An 18265-nucleotide genomic window follows, 5' to 3' on the forward strand; every position below is an offset into this window, starting at 1 on the left:
TTCTTTACTTAGGCCATTTCAGCTACAGGACCACTTGGTGTTCCTTGAACATGCCTAGCATGTTTTCACCTGGGTGCTTTACTTACTGCCCTCTTTGCCTGATATTGGCATGGCTTACTCCCTTATTTATTTCAAATGTTTGCTCAGATGTCACCTTGTCAAATAAGTACTTCTAACTACCTGTTCTACTTATCTATTTCTGAATATGAAACTTTTCCCAAACACAGTAGCTTAAAATAACAACCATTTTTATTTTAGATCACAATTTGGGTAGGGCTTTGCTAGGTTAATTTTAATTTTTATTTTTTTGAGACAGAGTCTCGCTCTGTCACCCAGGCTGGATGCAGTGGCGTGATCTCTGCTCACTGCAGCCTCCACCTCACAGGTTCTAGCGATTCTCCTGTCTCAGCCTCCTGAGTAGTTGGGATTATAAGCACGTGCCACCATGCCTGGCTAATTTTTGTGTGTTTAGTAGAGACGGGGTTTCACCATGTTGGCCAGGCTGGTCTCGACTCCTGACCTCAGGTGATCTGCCCACCTCGTCCTCCCAAAGTGCTGGGCCACCGTGCCCGACCTAGGTGAATCTTCTATTGCCAGGCATCGGCAGCAGGTACTTAGTGTTATTCAGTTGGTGGATGGGTTCCAAGGGAAGCAAGACTTCCATGCCTGGCACCGTAGCAGGGATGAACGGAAGGCTGGCCTCAGCTATAATTGTCTTACAGTGTATTCATTGTCTGTTGCAAGCTACTCCCCCAAATGAGTAGCTTAGTATGACAGAAATTATTATCTCACAGTTTCTGTTGGTCAGGAATCCAGGTCACTTAGCTAGATCCTCTGGCTCAGCAGCTCTCACTAGGCTGCAATCAAGGTGTTTGCTGAGGTTGCAGTCATCTCAAGTCTTGACTGGGAATGGACCAACTTCCATACTCATTCATGTTGCCGTCAGCAGGTCTTATGTCCTTGGTGGTTGCTGGCTGGAGACATTAGTTTCTTGTCACATGGGCCTCTCCATAGGTTTACCCACAACATGGCAACTTGCATTCCCCAGAGGGAGGGATCATAGGGAGAGGGAAAGCGAAAGAGAGAGAGAGAGGGACAGAGAGAGGCCAAGCAAAACAGAAGTGACAGTTTTTTAGTAACATACGCTGGAAGTGATATTCCAATACATTGGTGGTATTCTCTACGTTAGAATAAAATCACTAGGTCCAGTCCATACTCAAGCAGAAGAGGCTACACAGTATGTGAGTATCAGAGAGTGCGTGTCATTGGGAGCCATTTTAGATGCTGCCTATCACAGCCAACGTGTCTGTCTACACAGGACATCTCCAGCTTGGTGCTCTCAGGGGTCCCAGGGAGACTATTCCAGGAGAACTTCCTTTAGCAGAAGCTGCAAGAATTCTTATGTTCTAGCCTCAGAAGTCTCCGAACATCACTTTCACTGCATCCTATCGGTCAACTTAAAACTCACCAAGACCAGCCAGATTCAAGGGGAAGGGAATCAGATTCGACCTGTCAATGTAAGGAGTGGTGAAGAGTTTGCCATCATCCTTCATTCACCACACTTTTCTATATAATGTCATATGCCTCCCCCGACTATGCACCAATTATTTCCCTTACATCACCTTTTTATTACAGCCCATATATTTTTAAAAATCTGTTTGTATCTAACAACTAGAAAGTGAGCTCCCTGAAGTCAGAAAATTCTACTTTTTTTTCCCTCCCACTGTTCTAATCCCCAGGATTTAGAGCAGTGTCTGACACAGAGTAGGTTTTTAATAAATACTTAGTACAATTATTTGGGCTTTGGTCAGGCCTTTCATGATCTTTGCCAACCCTTTTCTCTAGGTCAAAGTTGATGGACTTTGCCAACCCTTTTCTCTAGGTCAATATTCTCTGACTCTGTTGACCTTTTTTCTGGTCATTCTCCCTAAAACATGTGAAGTTTTTCATTTAAATTCTCACAGTGTTGGTCTCAGCTGTCCCAATTTTTGCTTGATTTCGGAAGAACTGGGTGCTTTTTATTACTCAGGTGCAAGTTTGAATGGGACACCTCAGGAAGTGCTATATTAGGTGTCTGGCCATTTTCCATCTTTTCTCTAGTTTTATTTTCTTCATAGCACTTCTAACGAACTAATAGTTTCTGGTATATCTGCCCCCTTTGTTTTTTTGCCCCGCTGAAAAATAGATTCTGTGAATTTAGGGTCCTTGCCTGTCGTATTGAAAACTCTATTCTTTAGCACCCAAAACAGTGTCTGACCCATTGTAGGCCCTCAATTTATTTTTTTTGAATGAAACAAATGTGTTGATAATCAGTGCTTTAAAATGGTGGCTTTCTTAACTTTTCTTTTTCTCATACAACTTAGTTAAAATCCAGTGCCTGTAAGTCTCCTTTTCGTCATCACCCCTCCCCCATTTATTGCTATAGTCATGAAATCACTGAATGTCATTACACCTCTTTTATTAATGACAGTAAAATATCTACTCAAGATGAGCTTAATGGCCTGGAAGTAATGGCAAGAGTATGCAAACCAGAGGGCTGCCAGTTGGCCAACAGGGCTGGTATTTTATACAGAGAACCTTATCCCCACAGCAATAAATCAGGTTCTGCACTTGCTTGTAGCCCCGTCATGTGAATTGAGAATTAAAACTTGGGAGAGTTTGAAAAAAACACCTGAAGACTAAAATCCTTTTAAAAGGTATATATGTGAATTGGTGGAAGGTAACATAAAGAGAAACCTTTAGTGTACGTAGGCTACAATTAGACTCTCCCAAATTGTCAAAAGATAGAGACATCTTCTTGATTTAAATTATTCTAAGAAAACATTTTTGGTATTTTAAGTATGTAAGGGAAGAGAGGCGTGTTTTTAAGTTTTTATAGTTGGTGACTTTATGGTAGCACAAACAAAATCCTTTGTATCTAACTTTTCTCATTCCCCTCTTCAGGTGCTTTACTGATGGGAATGATTTCTATATGTTCCCTTGGTACCAAGAGGTACTACGCAGAGAAACCTATTACGCCAAGTTACTTGCTTTGCTTTCCTCCCTATGATGTGATAATACAGTAAAAGCTTCCTTATCCAGCAGAAAAAAAATAAAAATATAAAATACAATAAAATCCATGCCTTTGTTTCTCCCTTTTTATTCCTCAGCTACAAAGCCATTTTTGGGGGGAAGACAATAAAGATGTCAAAATATTATTTCTTCTGTCACCCCAAAGCACAGGAAAAAGTGATGAGCTCAGCATCATTGGACAGTTCTTGATTCCCTGGATAAACTTGTTCAAATGACTGTAGGGGAATTGATCAGGTAAAGGAGAAAAGATCAGTGGAATTCAGTGAAGTCTCATGTCTGTTAGTCACTGGGATGTTGGAAACATGACCACTTTGACCTAGTTTGTTTTAGACAGTTATATCCCCCTTGATGGATCCAAATGCCTTTTTAAGCATACTTCATTTCTAGTACCACTATTAGCCAGAAAACCATGCATGTTGAAAAATAACTTTAAGTCAGATCTAAGTTTTCAAAAAAAGAGAAAAGATTAAATGATTGAAGAATCTGATGGATCAAAAGAAGATAGTTCATGAATTCCAGGCTCAGGTCACTGGATTCTGTCCAGCTGTCTCCTTTCTCCAGTCGGGATTGTAGAATATTTAATGAGAGAGCTGTCTGAACTAGGAGCTTGTCTAGTGCTACTTCTTTACAATGACAAGCAATTATATATATGTGTGTATGTGTATGTGTGTATATATATGCATAATTCATATATATGTATTGATTTACATATGTATTTGGATAAATCAATCATGTGTTTTATTAGCATAATAACCAATATCATAGGGTTTATTGAGTGATGAACATAGCCTTGAACCTTACTGCTATGAATATGAAGTTGAATACATTGGCAGTTCATAGAGGTAAAGAGGTTTTGACTTAGGTTATATTTTAGTGGGTAAATAGTATCAGAACTTGTTGACTAGAATTGCATTTAGAATGTAGCCTTGTGCTTTGTTAACAATAGCTTTTTCATCCTTTTCAAGAAGGTAGTAAATCTTTCACTCTCCTGATCTTTCTCATTTCTAAATTCCAGTCTTCTGCCTAAATGTTCCTTCAAAGTCCATGTGAAAGTGACAAATTGTAGGATGGCTTTTAGAAGGCAATAAGATTGTGGTAGAAAAATCACTGAACCAGGAGATGAAACTCTTTTTTTTTGTATGTTTCCCAGCTTTATCTTTTGATGACTTTGGCAGGTCAAAAGATGACCTTTTTTTCCTTCACATTAATACATTTTAAAAGTTATTTGAGGACGGGCGCGGTGGCTCAAGCCTGTAATCCCAGCACTTTGGGAGGCGAGGCGGGTGGATCGAGGTCAGGAGATGGACCATCCTGGCTATCTGGTGAAACCCGTCTCTACTAAAATACAAAAAACTAGCAGGCCCGAGTGGCGCCTGTAGTCCCAGCTACCGGGGAGGCTGAGGCAGGAGAATGCGTAAACCGGGGAGGCCCGAGGCTACAGTGAGCTGAGATCCGGCCACTGCACTTTGCCTCGAGATCCTGGGGGACAGAGCGAGACCATCAAAAGGATTGTTGAGGTTAAAGAAAAGTTATGTGAAAGTGTTTAAAAATATAACTCAGGAAAAATAAGATTGTCCATGTGTGTTTATGTGTGTGTAGTGTCTGCTTATAGATGCAGCTACAAGTACTCTTGGAGACAGAAATAACTAAGATGCTAAATTTAAAGGTACCATCCTTTCCATAATGGAATTTACCATATATATGACTAACTGTTCCATATGACCCAGTGTTTTAAGCGCTATATTCAAGGTAAAAATAAAACCTTGAAGAGGAGGACAGATCAATCCAGATTGCTTGGAGGTAGTAAAAAATATTTTCTGAGTCAAGTTGGTAGTAAGGAATTATGTTCGGATTAAGGGGGCAGTGTAAATAATGGAATAATAATGATCTTTTACCAGATCATAAACTTGTTAAGGAAGGGTCCAAGGTGTAAGATTGTATTTCAATGTCCAAAAGATAGTAGATGCCTTACAAATAGTTGGGAATGAATGAAAGAGAGTATAATTAAGGAACAATGAATAGTTTGATGTATTTAGATAAAGCTGGAAAAGAAGATGGATATGATGTCATGGCTTCGGAGTAGTCTAGGCTTCCTTTTCTTCCTCTCTTTTTGATTAAGACATTTTTATAATGCTTGTAATGGTGAACTGGTAGTAATAATTCCCACAAACATTTGAAGAATTTTCTATTTTCTCCATTTCACAAGTCAGGGTAATAAGAGTTAGGTTAAGTAATTGGCCTGAGGCAATAATGCCAGTAGTGGCAGGGCTTTCATGTAAGAGGAGGCACAGGCAGAAGCCTGCAGTAATTCATTCCTTTATGTTACTTTCACTCTGAAGGGCTTTTAGATCTTGTATCTAAGTCGTGCAGATGATCTTGCGGGGTTATCTATAAAGTGAGTGAACTACTGTGTTTAAAAACATTGACAACACAGAATTCCTCTGAATCACAAAAAATGACTACATTTGGAATGTCAGAGATTCAGGAGCTCCAATTTAATATTTATCACTATCCTTCCATTTATATTTTAAAGATAAAGGGAAAAAAGTGTTTCTTGATGTAATCTTGGACCACCACGTTGTCTTTAATGACCTTACTTTAAAATCTCACAAAATGAGGAGAAGCAAGATGCTCCATGATTGATTAAAATCCCTATTCTTTCAAGCCGGTAGTACATTTTAGAAGAGTAAAGGAAGCATCCCCCTGCTGCTGTCTTATTGATAATCCACCAAAATAGAATGCTGCCAGCATCTGTGTATCTGCTCATTTCATAATCAACACTATCACCTTCATCATAGTCCTAACAAGAGTTTACTTAGGGCTTTATTCTGTAACAGATACCCTGCTAAGCACTTTAAATGCATTATATGGTTATGTGTGCACAACAGCCTATGAGGTTACAGAATCTGGGAGGAGACTCGGACTTACACAGCATACTCTGTAGGTTAGATTGTGATAGTGAGTTAATTAGTCAGGTGGATGCTGAGAGACAGCAGGACCAGACGCAATACATTTTAGCAAAGCTTCACACGTTTCCCAGAGTCCCTAACTGGAGATCTATGTTCATAATGGTCTGTCTAACCAAAGATAAAGAGAATATTACAAAATAGCTAAGAAAAATTGCTTTCAGAGGTGTAACAACAAGAGGTATAACAACACATTGCTTTCAGAGGTGTAACAACAAGAGTGATGAATGGATAGTCAGTACAAATGATGGAAGCCAGAAGATATTAAAATATGTCTCTAAAGTGATAACAGGAAATAATACACAACCTTAAAAACTCAACGTGAAGAAAATAGCAGTATCAGGACTAAAAAGGAACTCACTGTCAGGAGATTCACAGTAGAAGAAAAATTTAGAGGTATTCTTCAGGCAGAAGGAAAATGATTCCTAATAAAAATATGAAATTTAGAAAGTAATGAAGAACAATGAAAGTAAATATATGGGTAAACCTAAATGTATATTCACTTAAAATTATAAATATAATGAATTAAAATAAATTAGAATTATGCAAAATTTTGGAGAGGAGTTAATTTATTTACAGTATTCTAAAACCCTTGCATTTTCCTGGTAGTTGCAAAAGTACTCATTTATAGTAGAATTTAAGAGTCAAGTATGGTAGTATAATCTTTAGGGTAACATTTAAAAATAATAAAATAAGGTATAACAAGTAAATCGTGAGTGAAAATAAAACTAAATATTGTTGGTTACTTCAAAAGACTACAAGAGAGGAGGCAAAATGAATAAAAAAACAGATGGGGCCTTTAGAAAACAAAAAATAAGGTAGTAGATAAACCAAAATATATTAATAGTGACATTAAATGTAAATGAACTAAAAAACCCAAGTAAAACAAGTATTCTTAGTCTAGATGTAAAAAAAACCCTGAATATATACTTTTTATAAGGGATATAGCATAAAAATAATAACAGAATACTGAGAGGATTAAAAATAAGATAGAAGAGGTAAATACTATATCTGACAATGCTTGCATGGTTATACTAACATCAGGAAAGTAGACTATGAGAAAAAGAATATGACTGGCTGTGCACAGACATTTCATAATGATAAATGGATAAATTTATTATAAAAATATAACAATTCTTTTTATATAAAGTAACATAAGTAAATAAAGCAAACCTAATAAATCTAATATTAAAAAATAGTTAACTTTACAAGTTGTAGTTGAAGATTTTAATGAACCTTTCTTACATGATATAATAGACAAAAAATTAGCAGACACATAGAAAATTTTAGCAACTCACGTGACCTTATTGACACATGTAGAACACTGTATCAACATCTGTATCAGCATCTGTATTTCAAATGCACGTGCAATAGACCATATGTTGGTTCCTAAAGCAAATCTTTACAAGTTCCAAAGATTGGAATCATACAGAGTGTGCTCTCCTCCAGAGTGAAATTAGTGGAAGATCAATAACAAAAAGCTATCTTTGATAATATAGCTTACACTTCTTAAATAATTCATGGGTCAAAAAAGAAATAAAAGCAAAATTTGGAAAACATTTCAAACTAAATCATAAAAATACCATTTACTCAAACATGTGGGGCGTGGCTACAGTCATAATTACAGGGAAATGTATTGCCTTAAAATGTGTATATTAAGAAAGAAAAACCTAAAAAGACAATGATTTTATTATCCAATTTAATAGCAAAACTAGAGAAACAACAAATGATGTGTGTTACACAGAAAACAAAATGTTGTGAGAAATTAAAGACTTCAATAAATGGAGGGTTATACCATATTGATGGAATAAAAGACAGTATTGCAAAAATGTCAATTTCCATCACAATAATTTAGGAGTGCAATGCAATTTCAGTCAAAATATCAGTAAGTTATATTTTCTTGTGGAAATTGATAATTGATTCTTAGGTATACATGGAAATGCAAAAGACTAAAATAGCCAAAGAGTTACTGAATACGAAGAACAAAATTGGAGGACTTATTCCATCAGATATTAAGACTTGTGAAACTACAGTAATTAAGGCATGTGTTATTGACACAAGGATAGACAAATAGAATAGGGTCTAGTAATAGACCCATGCATAAAGGATCAATTGAGTTATTAAAAAGATGTCACTGCAGTGCACTGAAGCTGAGAGTTCTTTTCAATAAGCTGTGCTGGATCAATAGGAAGTCTAACTGGAAAATAATAATTCTAATTCCTCTTTGGCACCATATAAAAATGTGGATGGTGGACTCAGTTTGAAAGGCAAAATAATAAAGATTTTAGAAAAGAGCATAGTTCACTTTGCGAACTTCAGAGAAGAAAAAATTCTTAAGGAAAACATGGAACATACTAACCATACAGAAAAATAAGGAATTATTGATGAACTGAATTTCTTTAAAATTATTAAGAGCTGCTTAAGGACTCGCGAGTGAAAAAACAAACCACAGTCTATAAATAATTTGCGATATGCGTATCTCACAAAAGATTTACATCTGCTATGTAGAGAGAGCTCTTAAAAAAAAAAAAAACCAAAAAGATGAATAAATTTAATAATGGCCAATGACTTCAATGGCTATGTCACAAATGGCCAATAAATATGAAAGTGCATTTAACTTTGTTAGTCACCAGGGAAGTACAAAATTGTAACACAAAACTACTGTATACCCACTAGATTGCTAAAACTGCCCAGTGCTGCAGAGAATGTGGAGCAATTGGAACCCTCATATACTGCTGGTAAGTATGTAAATAGGTATAACCATTTTGGAAAACTCACCCAGCTATTCCACAACTCGGTCTAATCCTATAGGAAATGTATACACATGTTTACCAAGACATACATAAAAATGATCATAAAAGCACCCTTGGTAATCTCCTAACCCAGTGGTCTACAGCCTTTTTGGCACCAGGGACCAGTTTTGTGGAAGACAATTTTTCCATGGATGGGGTGAGGTGGGAAGTGGGGGCTGGGAGGATGGTTTTGGGATCTGTTCCACCTCAGATCATCATGTGTTAGTTAGATTCTCATAAGGAGCACGCAACCTAGATCCCTCTCATGCACAGTTCACAATAAGGTTTGCATGCCTATGAGAATCTGTTGCCACTACAGGAGGCTGAGCACAGGTGGTAATGCTCACTTGCCCGTCACTCACCTGTTGTATGTCCAGGTACCGGTCCATAGCCCAGGGGCTGAGAACCTGGTCCTAAATGACAAAGATCCCAAGCGTACATCAACAGTGAAATAAATAACTTGTGACATACTTATAAAATGTACTTATGTATCACAATGACAATGAATAAAATACCCCTACATGCAGCAGTATAGATGAATGTCAAACATAATGTTGTGTGAATAAAGCAGTCACAAAAGAGTAAATACTGTATGCGTCTACTTACATACATTTCAGTAAGATGTATAATAATCTTTGGTGCTAGAATTGGAATAGTGCTTCACTTGTGGGAGGAAATGGGAAAGAGCATGAGGGAGCTTCTGGGGTACCAGCAACTTTTTTATTTTTCAATCTGGGAGGGAGTTTTGTGGTCATTTTAAAAACATTCCTCAAGCTATACATGTATGATTTGTGTGCTTTTTGTATTTATTATATGTCAATAAAAATTTAAAAGCTGTAAGAATTTTAAAAGTCTTTTGGAGAAAGCTAAAGGAAAAATCTTGATTAAGAATCAAACTTTCTAAATTGCCTAAGATGTGATGAGTTTCCATTTAATAGATGCATCGGTTCAGTGGCCTCCCTGTTCCATTATCATATGACTTTTCTGACCCTACCTTGGTGACCCTTGCACAGGTGACTTAATCTTCTTAAGGAGCAGTTTTTTAAAATATAGATTTTACTTCTATATTTAAATCAACTGTGCTGAACAAAAGAGATGGATTAATTGATGCTTTAAAATCCTATAAAAATGCTAAATCCAAGCACATGAAATCTACATCTTAAACAATCAATTTTCACAAGAGAATGTATAAGCTCAGGAAGAAACAGACTGGCAAATTCATCTGGTGTTCTGTATAAATACAATTTTAAAATACCTGCAGTTTCTTCATGCTATGCCATCTGCTGAATGGCTCTTGGAATGGAATTTTAATCTCTAATTGCAAATGCAGGGATTAAAAAGGTTACGTTCAAAATGTGCTGGGAGACCAACTAACAATTCAGAAAGGGAAAAAAGTCTGTATCTGCAGGTTTTGCTGGCGTAGATGTTTTCTGGAAATGATAACCTGACACCAGGTCTTTCACAGTCAGAGGTGGAAAAGGAAAATAACCTGCCTCGATTGGGTCTGAACTGTCTGGACCTTGTTAAACTCCAGCTGCTTTTGACTATGGAATCGGAGCAAGAGTGGACAACTTCACTCTTTCAGTTTCTTAGAAATTAGAGCATCATTTTACCTGTCACTGAAACAATTAAAGCAAAGTAAAAAGCATATGCCATACTTTTTGGTTGGGGGATACCCAGGATAGATTCAGTTAAATGAGGACATTGAAAACAGTCACAATTGGAAATGGTAAATTCTATGCAAAAATATAAAATCTACAAACAAAATTACAAACTGATACCCATGCTTCAAAGTTGAGTAGACATTTATAAAAAGGTTTTATCTTAATTTTTAGTTTGATGTGTAGACATAGGCATCATGTCTCTTTCCTTCTGAACTTTCTTTCTTCCTGCTTCTTCCCCCAGGCCTTCTGCTCCTTTGTAGATGATACATTAAAATGTGCACACCGTGCTTGTACCCTCTCCTGTGGGTACTTTGCCTGTACTGTATCTCTTACTTGGACTGGCAAGCCAAATCATTTTCTATGATATCTTTGACAAGGTGGAGGGTCATTATGGAATAGGATTGTGTGTACTTCTGTACTCTTTAACACAGAAACTTGAACTTGATTTTCTTGTTCTTCAGTTGTTTTACATGTAAATCTTTGGTCTGCTCTACTCCAGATCAGGGCCCATGACTTCTTGTTTAATGTTCCCTAATAAAAGAGAGATTACAGGAGAATTATAAAATAAAGGCTTTTAAAAAATGCTCCAAAAAGACCATTTAAAAATTACAATATATAGAATTGTTTTTGTAATATAAAATATTTTTATAATAATTTTTTTTTTTTTGAGACGGAGTCTCGCTCTGCCACCAGGCTGGAGTGCAGTGGCGTGATCTCAGCTCACTGCAACCTCTACCTCCCAGGTTCAACCGATTCTCCTGCCTCAGCCTCTTGAGTAGCTGGGTCTACAGACCCGTGCCACCACGCCCAGCTAATTTTTCGATTTTGAGTAGAGATGGCGTTTCACCATGTTGGCCAGGATGGTCTTGATCTCTTGACCTCATGATCTGCTGGCCTCAGCCTCCCAAAGTGCTGGAATTACAGGTGTGAGCCACTGTGCCCAGTCTATAATACCTTTTATTCACACATGTTTTATATGACTTTGAATGGGCCATGCCTGTATATATGTAAGCAAATAGTCATTCTATAATGAACTTTGCAGTCTAAAAAAACTTCTAATATTCATCTTCCTTCCTTTCTTCATCTCTAAAATGACTCAGAACACCCAATGAAATTAATGTTAGATATGATCAAACAGCTGAAATGGGAAAATATTATGTCTCCCAGAAGTTCATGCTAGAAAAATTGTGGTGAATGTACCTAATCTTGTCTCTGAATATTGGCGGTGGTATGGATAAGCTACTGAAACTTAACCAAAAATTATTCTTGCTAATGGAGAAATGGAGGAAAAATGAGCTTCCAAAGTACGTACAGGATAAATCTTCCCTTAACATATCATTAGCAACTCAAAATAGGGACAGACAATGAAACAATCAAGGATTGATGATTTGGAGTTAGTTTTACCCATCCACGAGTGTAGACCCCATTCAGGAATATTATCTCACTTTTGAAATCTAAACATTGTTTAAAACTAAATGAAAAATTCTTCTATAAATCTAATTTGAAGAAAACAATGTGACAAGCTGTAAATTCAAGAGTGAGATGGTCCACTGCTTTCTTATGTGATTTCGTTTTTTTTTTTTAAGGCAAAAACCCTACCCCAAATTCATAACCTCACTCTTTAAGCCTTTCCATCTCTACCCTTTCCAACCTTCATAATTCTGCCATTGCTTTATGCTTGAAAGAGAATAAGTAACTTAAAAAAGCGTTTCAAAATTCAGCGGTCTCCAGTCTAACAAGATGGTGACAGAGACGTCACTGGAATTTCAGTAAAAGCCCTCGCTCTTCAAAGCAGCATCATTTCTGCAAAATAAAACAAGTCTTAATGATCACCCAGAACATCTGCTTGGGCAAGAGAGACTTCTCAATCCTTGAGATCCTGAACTTCCATCTCTTCTGCTTCCAACTAGGTCCCCTGTTCTGCCTTTTGTTCTTCTAGCATTTCCTCCGCAGACACGTGTTGCAGGGATATGTTGACCTCCTTTTCCAGGTCATTTTTTCTTTATACACCACAATTTCCTCCCTGGATGACAGAAATATACCCAGGGAGATCACCATATTTTTTTGCCAAGATGAATAAACTTAGTTTAATGTAGCACTAAGTTAACAAAATAATCACTGCTTCCCAAAGGATCTTTTGAGTGTCTTACCATCTCAATCAAAGAGTGTGTAAACTTTATTGTAAGCTGGCTCAAAGGGTGAATGGTGATGAGTGTACATACAGAACCCCAAATTCTATGTCTCCTTGTGTCCATGGCAGTCATTTCCTCACGTGACCTGTCATTTTCTGTTTTCTTAAAACAGACTTCATGAAACTGTAAAACTTTTCATGCATAAATCTATAAAAATTGATGACTCACACAAGTCTATAGTCTATATAAGATGTGTTGCAACTAAGATTGTTTCTTTCTCTGTGATGATTTTATATTGCCAACAATAAAAAATCATTGACTTATCCCTAAATATCTAGTGTGTGCTATTACAGTGTCTTTTGCAGAGTGTATATAAACTTTATTTTTATTGTTATGATTTTCTTTTTTTACCAAAACTGTTATTGGCCTTGGAAGTGCCTAAGAGTCAAATGGCATATTTTGCAAGATACACTTTAACGATATTCCATGAAGCCATTCTGGTGGGTTGCGCTGGTCTCCAAGGAAATCACAAAACTTATTAGTGAGTGTATGATCTGAGAGATGAAAATAGACACCCCTTTATCAACTAAGATGAGCTCTAAGGTTAAGGAAACCAAGTGACCTACAGGTCAAGGGTTCAGGGTCTGGCTGATGTGGCACATTTCTAAATTCTTATGGCTAAACTCCCTAACAATAGGAGCTATCAATGCTGATGTACATTTCAGACCATTACTATGATTGAACAGAGAACTGGCTTTGCAAACATTCTTTTCTCTTGAACGACTGCAGACTGGAGACAGCCAGCTTACAGAGGCTGCCCACAAACCATCTTTGTGTCCTACAGTTTACCTTTTCATATAAGAAAAATTCCACCTCATTTTAATGCTAAAACCCTGCCCCAAAGTGAACATGGGATGTCTGTTACATACGTGTTCATCCAATCCCCATGCACTCGGCTCCCGTCATAAATATGTATGGCTTTCCCCCCAAACCTGCTTAATATGTATGATACCACCTCTATGAGGCATAAAACCCAACCTGGCTTCCTTGGAAGAGAGGGTACCTTTGGTCCTCATGGAATACATTCTCTTCTCTGATTTGCAAACTGATATTGCCAATAAAGCTCTCATTTCTACTGTTTAGCCATCCTGGTGGCCTTTTGGATGACAAGTGTTAAGGCAAAAAAGCAAAGCAAAACAAACAAACAAAATCTTCCTCCCGCCCCCAAATCCAAAACAAATACAAAGCTCTTAATGGTGGGAAGCAGTACCATTAAAATAATTGTGTCAGCTGGAATCAAGTAAATGTACCCATCATTTTATTACCAATGTGTTTCCTCCTCGTCCTAATTGAATCACTCATGTGAAAGCTTTGCCCGATCTATCGTATGCCTGAATTGACATCAAAATGGAACATACTGTCAAAGCCAGCTGTTTGTTGGTGTAGAGATAGGGTATGAGATGGAACAAATAAAAAAATATTATCAGTGCCTATTGAGCTTTGGAAGAATTTGACTGGACTATGTCATCCTATACTGCGTAAGTGAAAAAACTTTGTAGAAGCCACGTGCTCCTGTCTTTCATCAATCTGTTTGTCAAAGTGAGAGGAGCTAGAATGCTGAAGAAAAGGCTTCAGAATGATGAGATGTGGGTAGGAGGGAGAGAAAAGGCCTTGAATTGGATGTTACATGCAGAAATGAGGAGAAAATATGAGTGGAGAAGTCAGGAGTGATGAAATATTGAAAGACTGTGTTGAAAGGCTGTGATTCAAAGAATGCTTTTTAGAGATATCTGGTCATTATTAATGGATAACTGAAATGTGTAAGGGAGTTTGTGTGGTTAGTAAAAGGGCAAAGATTAAGAATTGGGGAGAAGAATAATTTACATGTAGTTTTCAAATCAACTACACCAGTGTGAAATGCCAGCTACCAAGTCACTTGTTCTTTGTATAGGACTGAAATCTGTATCTCCTTCAAAGTTCTGTTATACTGTCTTATAGCCCAAAACACACCAGCCCAGGTATGTGTACACACACACATACACACACACACACACACACACATTCCTGTATATTTGGGAGTCTTCATAACTTGAATTGATAAGGAGTGATGATAATGAATTTACTGATTATTGAATAATTACTGATTATTAGTGATATGTGTTTCAAACAAGGGGCAGAGTTTCTTCCTTAAGCCTCTTCACTAAAAAATCTCCAGGATGCTTGAGGGAGGGTGTTCACTTTGGTGTCTGAGCATGGTATTTGTTATTATAGTTTTCACCCTCATGGAAACAAGCTTTTCCACCCTTGGAATGGCTGGCATATGTCAATAGAAATCAGGAGAAATGTGCTTGAACTTAATCTGACTTTAGTGGCATCCTCGTTGCTATACATCAAAAGGGTTGGGAACAATGTCCTAGTCTTTGGTTATACAAATATCTGCATTTATTTATTTCCCTAAAGCAAACTTCAAAACAGATAATGGACCTCCTCTCTAGCACTTCAACAATTCTTCTGACAGATAAATTTGAGGGCTTCTATTTTATGAAATGCATTTGGAAGAGCAAACCTAATTTGCAAGGGGGAGCATATAACTGAAACATAGTTTAAGATTGATGAAAACATATTTGTGGGTAGGTAGGGGTGAGGAGAACCAGTTCAGAGCATATTCACAGAAGGAAATGACTTCTTTGATACAGATGGAAAGCAATATTTTAATGTCCTCCAACCTCTTTCCTTACTGAATACCTCTCACAGTGTCAGACACTGGGCTAGACACTGGGGATGAAAAGGTAAATACAATGCCTGGTTTGCCCTCAAGTCACTCATGGATTGGATAGCTATTTGATGTTTTGTTTTTCTGTTGTTGTTCTGAAAATATGTGAAGGGCATCAGCAGAATAAGAACAAGAGTGCAATTGAAAAAGAAGAAAAAACTCTCAATTGAAGTTTCTTTGTTTATTAGCACGTTTGTTTTCATAGGTAGATGGGAATAAAACATGAAAGTCACAGAACAAGGCCGGGCGCGGTGGCTCAAGCCTGTAATCCCTGCACTTTGGGAGGCCGAGACGGGCGGATCATGAGGTCAGGAAATCGAGACCATCCTGGCTAACATGGTGAAACCCCGTCTCTACTAAAAAATACGAAAAAACAAAACAAAACAAAAAACTAGCCGGGCGCAGTGGCGGGCGCCTGTAGTCCCAGCTACTCGGGAGGCTGAGGCAGGAGAATGGCGTAAACCCGGGAGGCGGAGCTTGCAGTGAGCTGAGATCCGGCCACTGCACTCCAGCCTGGGCGACAGAGCGAGACTCCTTCTCAAAAAAAAAAAAAAAAAAAAAAAGTGAAAATCACAGAACTACTGGTAGGGTTACCAACTTCCATGGTTTGCCCAGGACAAAGGAGTTTCACGGACCATGTGATTTTCAATCCTAAAACGATAAACGATAAAATTCTTATGCAAACCTTTGCATTTTGCAGAGAAAGAGCCATTTTTAACTATTTAAGTCTTTTTTTGGTTTGGGACGGAGTCTGGCTCTGTCATCCCAGGCTGGAGTGCAGTGGCAGGATCTCCGCTCACGGCAACCTCTGCCTGCTGGGTTCAAGTGATTTTCCTCTCACAGCCTCCTACATAGCTGGGATTTCAGGCATGCGCCACCATGTCTGGCTGATTTTTGTATTTTTAGTAGAAATGGGGTTTCTCCATGTTGGCAGACCGGTCTCGAACTCCTGACCTCAGGTGATTTGCCCAACTCAGCCTCCCAAAGTGCTGGGATTACATTTGTGAGCCACCGTGCCTGGCCCTATTTAAGTCTTTAAATTTCTTATTTTTAAGGAGACTATTTAATAAGAAGTTGATGTGTACTCACTTCCTTTGGCAGAATATACAAAGGGAGTATCTTATGGAGTGTTGCATTTCTTTTTGATAATGTAGCTAAATATAAGGCTAATGATCTGGAGTGAATCCTTATGCATGGTAAAGTTATTGCAGTAGAGTAAGAAAGACGAGATAGAGAAGAACCTACTAACGATTACCCTCTCTTCCTGAGTTTTTCAAGTTGGTCCTTACTGTAATCATTTATAAATGTAGATTCCTGAGGTCACTTCCAAATTCATAGATTCAATTCTTTGGAAGTGAAGTCTAAATACCTTTAGTTTTCATAAGCAATACACGTTAACATGAAGAGATAGCTGCTTTATCCTTCTTGTTTTGTTTAAATAAATCATGCAATTCAACTCTAAGTCTATAGTTTTCATCCTGTCTGTAATCTTATGGCAATTTTAAATAATACTAGCTTCTGTGGGGAGGCATGCTTGAAGGGATTAAAAGATGCAGAACATTAAATTGTAACTGTGGATGATATATTCACCACTTCCTTTTGTCTTACTCTTAATTTAAACATCCTTAGGAATGTTTTCTTTGTTGCTATTTGTTGTTTTACTTTAGAGAAGAACTATTTATTGCCCCTATAGCTCTTTCATGCTTAATAATGAAACAAAACCCTCCTGTATTTCTGTAAACATGAGCTCTTTTTGTTGTTATTGTTTATTTATTTATTTGTCTCTGACTTCAAGTTACACTTTATTTCTTATTTATTCTTTGAAAAATGTACTTTGGTTTCTAGTGTCATAGGAACATTCAAAATTATCTGGCAATATGAATATTCCGTTGTAAGAAGTGTAAAATTTACACCTGTAGCAAGATTTGATGAAGCAAATATGAAATTTACACATCAATTAAACTTGGCACAGCAGTTGAAAATCACTGCGTTAGCTGTCAGTAGGAAAGCACCAGTAAATGCTTACCACTATAAATGAATAAAACACTTACAATTTTTTTTGGCCGTAACACTTAGGTGTGCAAGAAAACATAATATATCTTTCCATAATTGAATACAGTTTCTAAAGTACCTACTGGAAGAAAACATAACCTTACATTTTTGGAGCACACCCATATTTTAATGGTCTCAAAGTATCATTTTCACTGAATTGATTTTGTGGTAGATATGGTAGAGTTTTGATCTATTTTATTCTATTCTGCATATTTACAGTTCAGGTGTTTTTATATATCCCTCATACTTCTAATGAAGCAATAATTTAAGACCCTAATGCTGATGACTAATCAATTTATCTAGGGTTTATGAATTTCTAATTCTAATATATTATCTATGATATCTGTGATATTATATATGAAATAATAGATTATTATGACGATAAATTTTCTATGGCTAATAAATTAACTATAGATTAGGCTAATGATTCTCATAGTGTGGTTCCCAGACCAGCAACATCAGCATCACATAAAACATTGTTAAAAGTTCTCATCCCTCATCCCAAACCGCCTGTAAACCAAAAGAAAAAAGAAAAAAAAAAAAAACAACTAACCCCCTCAACCATCTCAATGGACCCCTCCTCTTGGCCAAGGGCATTCCAGTGTTAACCTGAAAAACTAGTTCAGGACATGTTGGGAAGGTCCCCCTTCCCAACGTGCCTAAATATATCCTTTTCCCTTTAGAAATTCTTGATAGGACAGACTCCTTAAGTCTGATAAGAAACACTTACAATCTATTCTCTCTGAACCTGCTACCTGAAGGCTTCATCTGCATGAGAAAGCGTTGGTCTCCACAGCTCCTTATTGTAACCCCA

The sequence above is a fragment of the Papio anubis genome, chromosome 5 (genome assembly GCF_008728515.1).
Source record: "Papio anubis isolate 15944 chromosome 5, Panubis1.0, whole genome shotgun sequence".
NCBI lineage: Eukaryota > Metazoa > Chordata > Mammalia > Primates > Cercopithecidae > Papio > Papio anubis.